General features: G+C 41.1%; 1 pseudogene; it reads left to right on the plus strand.

The window, feature by feature from the left end:
- The first annotated feature begins 7,164 nt into the window (after positions 1-7,164).
- On the plus strand, positions 7,165-7,707 carry LOC103586494 (annotated as a pseudogene).
- The last annotated feature ends 238 nt before the right edge of the window (positions 7,708-7,945 follow it).

Here is a 7,945-nt window from a genome sequence, read left to right on the forward strand (position 1 = left end):
AAAAAAAAAAAAAAAAAAAAAAAAAAAAAAAAAAAAAAAAACCCAAGCTCCGGAGTTCAATCCCAGTACTGGCCAGCCACACGCACACACAAAATTTAAATTAAAAACAAACAAATAAACCAATGCAAACAAGAAAATGGAAGAACTTTCCTAAAGTGCTTAAAGAAAATAAAAACAAAACTGTGAACCAAGAATTTTTAATCCAGCAAAAATATCTTCAAATATAAAGGTGAAATAAGGACATTTCAGACAAACAAATACTGAGAGATTTGCCATTAGCAGACCTGGAATACAAGAAATGTTGAAGGAAAATGAAGGAAATGCAGACCCACAGAGGAATGAAGAGTGCTAAAAATGATAACATGGGTAAATAGAAGAAGAAACTTTTTTTCTCATTACATTATTTCTAAGAAGATAACTGGGGGCCGGCCCGGTGGTGCACTCGGTAGAGTGCGGTGCTTGGGAGTGCGGTGGCGCTCCCGCCGAGGGTTCAGATCTCATATAGAGACCGGTCCGCTCACTGGTTGAGCGCGGTGCGGGCGCGACACCGAGGGTTGTGATTCCGTTACCGGTCACGAAAAAAGACAAAAAGGAAAAAAAAAAAAAAAGATAACTGGTACTCATATATTGTTGGTAGGAATGTTAAATGGTACAAGCACCTTAGAAAAAGGTTTAGTATTTTCTTATAAGACTAAACAAGCATCAAGGATGTCCAGTCAAGATGGCAGAATAGACAGTCCTTAGCGTCACTCTTTCCCACAAATCAACCAATTTACAACTATAAAAAAGCAACAACAGCCAACCTGGGGCTGCTAGAGCTCACAGGAAGAGGAGGAAAGACCTATGGAGTGCATGAAGGTGGGATGATGAGAGAAAGAAAAAACCACTTGGACTGTTTCGAGCCCCAGCAGCTTCCAGGCTGGAGCTGCTGAATGCACGGAGCAGGCAGGAGCTGGCAAAAAGCCACAGCTATACTTTTTGGATGAAGTTGCTTGGAGGAAGCAGGGGAGAAGAGGGCCTTGGTGGCAAGACCGCTAATAGGGTTCCCGTAGACTCACATAAGAGTGAGGAGCCACAACAACTGAAAAAAAGAGCCACTCAGAGGCCGGTGAGTCATCGCAAGGGATTGGAGCATGGCCCATCCCATGGGAAGTGTTTGGAGCACAGGTGGTGGGGTAAACAGGCCCATAGGGGGATCACTGGGGCACAGCAAGGACAGCTGATCTGACCCCCAATCAGTGCAGGACCACTAAGGGGAGACTGGTCAGGAAAATAGAATTGCACGGGGTGCAGTTTGATGTAAAGACTCAGTCCCAGACTAGAGTTTCTACACAACCCAGGTGCACCCAATCTCACCAGATCCGGAAGTACCTATAAAGTCAACCATTAAGACCTGAGCTGCACAAAAAGCCTTCCCCAGAGAATCAGCAGCAAAGCAGCAATTTAGCTCAACCACAGAACTCAAGTACAGGTCCCCACAAGAAGTTCCCCCATTTTAGAAGTAAGCAAAGGACAACAAATTAGTTCCAGCACAGAGGTTGAGTGGTGGGAACAGCAAATAATTCAACACAAAACTGAAAGAAAAACAAAGTACCCACAACCAGAGACAAAATTTGATAGTAACTAGTAAGTGTCTCATGTCACCAAAGAATACCTGTAACACCTAGAAGGACCAGAAGTCTCCTGGGCTACCAAGTCAGAAAGGTGGGAGGGCTGGGGGCCTCAGCCATGCCCCCAACACCCACAACCAGTTCAATGGGTGGGGGCCAAGGGCTTCAGCCACACACCCCAACATGTGCAAACACTCCAGTGATGACCACTGAGTTGCTGCAGGAAGCACCCTGGACTCTCCCAAGCCAGGGTGGTGGGGGGCCAAGGGCCTCAGCCATGCCCCCCCCCAACACCTGCAGCCAGCCCAGCGGCAACCACTGAGATGCTACAGGAAGCATCCCAGGCTCTCCCAAGCAGGGGCAGTGGGGGGCCAGGGACCGAGGGCCTCAGTCACACCCCCCAATGGGAACAACCAGCCCAGCAATGACCACCAAGCTGCAGCAAGAAGGGCCCTGGGTTCCTGAGCTGGAGTGGTGGGAGGTGAGGGCTTTTGCCACCCCCCGTGACATCTGCACCCAGCCTGGCAATGACCAGGCCACCTCTGGAAGCCCCCTGGTCTCCCCTGTGGGAATGTGGTTGGTGCCACAGGCCTCAATCCTGCCCCTCCTTCTTCCTCCTTCTTCCATCCCTTTCCCTTCCCCTTTCCCCTTTCCCTCTCCCTCCCAGCATCATAGAATGTAAAAAAAATTAATAAAAAATCAAACAAAATAAAAAATATTAAGTATCATGATGTCAAGACACAGAGACATAGACTTTCCCAATATATTAAAAATGTTTACCTCCAAAAAAAAAAAAACAAAACTAAACATCTACCTTATGACCTAGCACTGCCATTCTTAGGTATTTATCCATGCCAATTGAAAATATATGTCCACAGAAAGACTTACACACAAATGTTTATAGTAGCTTTATTCACAACTAAAAACTGGAAATAAGTAGGTGAGGTCAGTATCCCTGAAGTGGGGCAGCCTGGCGTCAGGTGTCAGAGCCAAGACGGAATGAAGAAAGTGGCTTGGCATAGGAGGTTAAAACCCAAGTAGAGTGGGTTTTAACCAAGAAGTTAAAACCGAAGAAGAGAGTGTTCTTACAGAGAGGCATGCCAATGTAGGGTTTCAGAACCCAAGCAAGAAGTGTCAGGGGTCTCCAAGTCCACTCCCAAGTTTGATGATTAACTAGTAGTACTCATAGGACTCAGCATTTAGTCATAATCATGACTAGACTTTATTATGGCAAAATGAAATAAACCAAAATCAGCAATGGGAGAGACACAGGGGGCAAAGTTCAGAGGAAACCAGACATAAGCTTCTAAGAGTTTTCTCCCAATGAAATCACACGGGACATGCTTAATTCCTCCAGCAACAAGTCGTGACAACACATGTGCAGTATTGTCTAGGAGGGAAGCTCATCAGAGATTCAGTGCCCAAGGTTTTTATTGGGGGCTGGTCGTGTAGGCACTCTCTGCCTAGCATGTACCACCAAAAATTCCAGACTCCCCCAAGGAAAGCAGTTGTTCAGTATAAACTACATTGTTTATACAAACAGTTTGGGCATAGTGGGCTACTCTCCTCAGAATTGAAATGGTTCGAACCCTTCTGAAACCCAAGTTCCCAGATGTCAGCCACGGGCCAACCTTAAAAGCAGATCTTTCTATGGATAGCAGTCTCAGGCCTGCTATATTAACTCTTTTCTGCACACTAGGTGGTAAGGATATCCTTGAGAAACAGCAGCTCAAAGCAAGCTTCAAAGCCAAAGGAGGATGAAGAGAGTGTCCACACAATGGGCAATGATGGTACTAGCCTGGTACCAGGAGTCAGAGTCAAAACTGGATTAAAAGCACATCTGCATAGGGCAACCTGGTGCAGGGTGTTGGAGTTCACATGGAAAAGTTGGGTATCTGTGCAAGAGAGAAAAGAGAGAAGAAATGAGGGATTGGTTACAAACTGACAGACTGATTAAAAAAAGTAATAATATTAGGGATAATGGAAATATGAGATTAGAAACATGGAAAGGGAGAAAAGTAAAATGAAACTTGTGATATTGGATTGAAATTGAAGGTATCAGTGTGAAATCATGGTTTTAGATTCAGTATTGAATCTATATTGGAAATATTTCCATCAATATTGGAAAGGGAGAAGTACAACTTTCTCTATTGGTAGATGACATGATCTTGTATGTAGAAGACCCTAGGGAATTCACGAGGAATTATGAGAACTAGTAAAAGAGTTCAGCAAGATTTTAAGATACAAGATCAAAATATAAAAATATAACTGCATTTCTATACACTAGCAATGAACAAATTGATAAGTAAATTAAGAAAACAATTTCTGGGCCAGCCCAGTGGCGCACTCGGTAGAGTGTGGCGCTTGGGAGCATGGCAGCGCTCCCGCCGAGGGTTTGGATCCCATATAGAGACCAGTCCGCTCACTGGTTGAGCGCAGTGCGGGCACGACACCGAGGGTTGCGATCCTGTTGCTGGTCGTGGTACGGGCATGACACCGTGGGTTGCGATCCCGTTACCGGTCATGAAAAAAGACAAAAAGGAAAAAAAAAAAAAGAGAGAGAAAACAATTTCATTTACATTAGCATCAAAAAATCAAAAATAAAATACTTAGGAGTAAATTTAGCAAAAGAAGTGCAACACTTGTACACTGGAAAGTATAAAACATCATTCATTGAAAGAAAATTTTAAAAGACAAATACATGGAAAGACATCCTGTGTTTATCAATTGAAAGATTCAATATTATTAAGAAGACAGATTCAATACAGATTCAATACAATCTCTATTAAAGTCCCAGCTGCTGCTTCTTTGCAGAATTTGTCCTAAAATTCAACAAGTCGATCCTAAAATTCACATGGAATCCAAGGGACCCAGAATAGCAAAACAATCTTTAAAAAGAACAAAGTTGGAAGACTCACACTTCCCAGTCTCAAAAATTACTGCAAAGCTATAGTACTCAAGACTGTATGGTATTGGTATAAGGAGAGACATATACATCAACGCAGTAGAATTGAAAGTCCAGAAAAGAACCCATATATTTGTGGGCAATTGATTTTTTTTCAAAAGTTTTTATTGTGGTAAAATACACATACAATAAAATTTAGCATATAACCATTTTTAAACGTACATTTCAGTGATAGTAAGTACATTCATATTGTTGTGCAATCATCATCACCATCTATCTCTAGGACTGTTTTCATCTTGCAAGTGGAGACTCTAGACCCACTAAACAATAACTCTCCACTACCCTGCCCTCAAGGCCGTAGAAACCACCATTCTGTCTATCTCTATGATTTTGACTACTCTAGGTAACTCATATAAGTGGAATCAAACAGTATTTGTCTTTTTGTGACTAGCTTATTTCACTTTCCATTATGTCCTAAAGGTTCATCTATGTTGTAGATATGTCAGAATTTCCTTCCTTTTTAAGACTAATGTTCCACTGTATGTATATACGTTTTGCTTATGCATTCATCTGTTGCAGAACACTTGGGTTGCTTCCACATTTTAGCTATCATAAATAATGCTGCAATAAACAGTGGTGTACAAATATCTCCTTGAGACTCTGATTTCAATTCTTTTGTGTATATACCCAGTAGTGGAATTGCTAGATCATATGATAATTCCATTTTTTAAATTTTGAGGAACTGTCATATTGCTTTCCACAGCAGTATACCATTTTACATTCCCACCAACAGTGCATTAAGAGTTCCAGTTTATCCACATCCTCGTCAACACTTGTTATTTTCTGTTTTGTTTTGTTTAGCAGTTGGCCGGTATAGGAATCCAAACCCTCGACCTTGGTGTTATCAGCACCATGCTATGCTCTCCCAAGTGTGCTAACTGGAGCCCTGCTTTTTGTTTTTGTTTTTGTTTTTAATAGTAGTCATCCTAGTGGGTGCGAGGTGGTGTCTCATTGTGGTTTTAACTTGTGTTTTCTTAGTGATTAGTGATATTGAGCATCTTTTCACGTGCTTATCTTCTTTGGAGAAATGTCTGCTAAAGTCCATTGCACATTTTTTAATTGCACTGTTTGTTCTGTTGTTAAGTTTATGGGCAATTGATTTTTGACCAGAGTGCCAAGACAATTCCATGGAGAAAAAATGGTATTTTCAACAAATAGTGTCTTGGAACAACTGAATATCCACAATGCAAAAGAATAAAGCAGGACCCCTACTTCACACCATGTAGAAAAATTGAGTCAAAATGGTCCAAAAGCCTAAATGTAAGACTTACAATTACAAAACTCTTGGGAGATAACATAGAGAGAAATCTTCGTGACCCTTGATTTGGCAGCAATTTCTTGGATGTGACACAATAAGCATAGGCGACAACCAAAAAGAGAAAAAAGAAAAAACTAGACTTCTTCAAAATTAAAAACTTTTAAACTTTAAAAGACACTATCAAGAGAGTGAAAAGACAACCCACAGAACAAGAGAAAAATACTTCCAAATCATATAGGTAAAAAGGACCTAGTATCCAGAGTATATAAAGAATTCTTACAATTCAACAATAAAGACAGATAATCTAGTTTTAAAATGAGCAAAGGATGTGAATGGATGTTTCTCCAAGAAAAATATGCAAATGACATTAAGCACATGAAAAGTGCTCAACATCATAATCATAAAGGAAATGCAAATCAAAACCAAATGAAATATCACTTCACACCCACTTGGGTAGCTGAAATAAAAAAGATGGACAATAACATGTCTTGGCAAGGATATTGTGAAATTAGAAACTCATATATTGCTGGTACGAATTTAAAATGGTGTAGCTGTTGTGGAAAAGTATAACAGTTCCTCAAAAGGTTAAACATGGAGTTACCATATGGTCCAGCAATTTGACTCCCAAGTACACACCCAGGAGAAATGAAAAACATATTTTCACACAAAAACTTGTATACTAATCATCAGCACTGTTCATAATAGTCAAAAAGTGGAAACAACCAAATGTCCACCAACTGATGAATGGATAAATAAAATGTGGTAAATACAAACAACGGAATATTATTCAGCTATAAAAATTAGTAAATACTGATACATGCTTCACCATGGATAAACCTCAAAAACAGTATGGTAAGTGATAGAAGTCAGAACCAAAAGATGAGAAACTGTATGATTCCATCAATATGAATTGTCCAGAATAGGAAATCTATAGCGACAGAAAGTCGATTACCAGTTGCCAGAGGTTGGGTGGTGGGGGTGAATGGAGAGTGACAACTAATTGGTACAGAATTTGTTTTGAGGGGGTGATGAAAATACTTTGGAATTGCATAGCAATGATGGTTGCACAGTTTTGTGAATGTACTGAAAACTTTCGAGTTTTACACTTCAAAATAGTGAATATATGGTATGTGAATTAAATCTCAATAAAAATAACAGATGCATTCCTTGAAAGACAAAATTACTAAAACTGGCAAAAGATGAAATAATGTTTCTAAGTAGCCCACCACCTGAAGCTGGTGTAGCTGAGAAGGGCCACATCTCCCATTGCCACCCAGGCCGGGCATGGTGTTGGGCGCCGTCTGTAGGTACCTAGAGTAAAGATAGCAGTAATGCTAACGCTGGCAAGCAAACGGAAGTGGGATGACGATCTCAAAGGGTCTGGAATGGCAGCTGACTCCACATGGAGGGTTTCCATGAGAGACAAGCTGCTGGTTAAAGAGGTTTCAGAACTTGAAGCTAATTTACCTTGCACGGGTAAAGTGCATTTTCCTGAACCAAACAGGCTTCATTCCTTTCAGCTAACTGTAACCCCAGATGACAGTTACTACCAGGAGGAAATTACAGTTTGAAACTGAAGTTCCCCATGTGTACAACATAGTGCCTCCCAAAGTGAAATACTTGACCAGTTCTGGCACCCTAACATTACAGAGACAGGTGAAATATGTCTAAGTTTATTGAGAGAACGTTCGATTGGGCACTGGTTGGGCTCCCAAGATAACATTAAAGGATGTTGTTTGGGGATTAAACTCTTTTTTTACTCATCTTTTGGATTTTGACGATCCACTGAATATTAAAGCTGGGAACATCATTTGCGGGACAAGGAGGACTTCCAGAATAAAGTAGACAACTACATCAAGTGTTATGCCAGATGATAAAAGGAGAAGATTGCAAGCCTGTGGACTGTGTGTTACAACTTGTCCCTAACATGAAACAGTGGGAGTTAGCCCCTCCTTTCCCCAGTCGTGGTGCTTCCTCTCAGTCCCACTGGACTGTCCTGTGACCATGTTGTCCTGAAGAAAACCGTCTTCATGACTGCCCGTTGTAGATGCAGAATTCAACATAAATACAGCAGGAAAATGTGTGTGGGCTTCTAAAGAGTTGTCTGCTTAC

The sequence above is a fragment of the Galeopterus variegatus genome, unplaced genomic scaffold (assembly GCF_000696425.1).
Source record: "Galeopterus variegatus unplaced genomic scaffold, G_variegatus-3.0.2 Scaffold344, whole genome shotgun sequence".
NCBI lineage: Eukaryota > Metazoa > Chordata > Mammalia > Dermoptera > Cynocephalidae > Galeopterus > Galeopterus variegatus.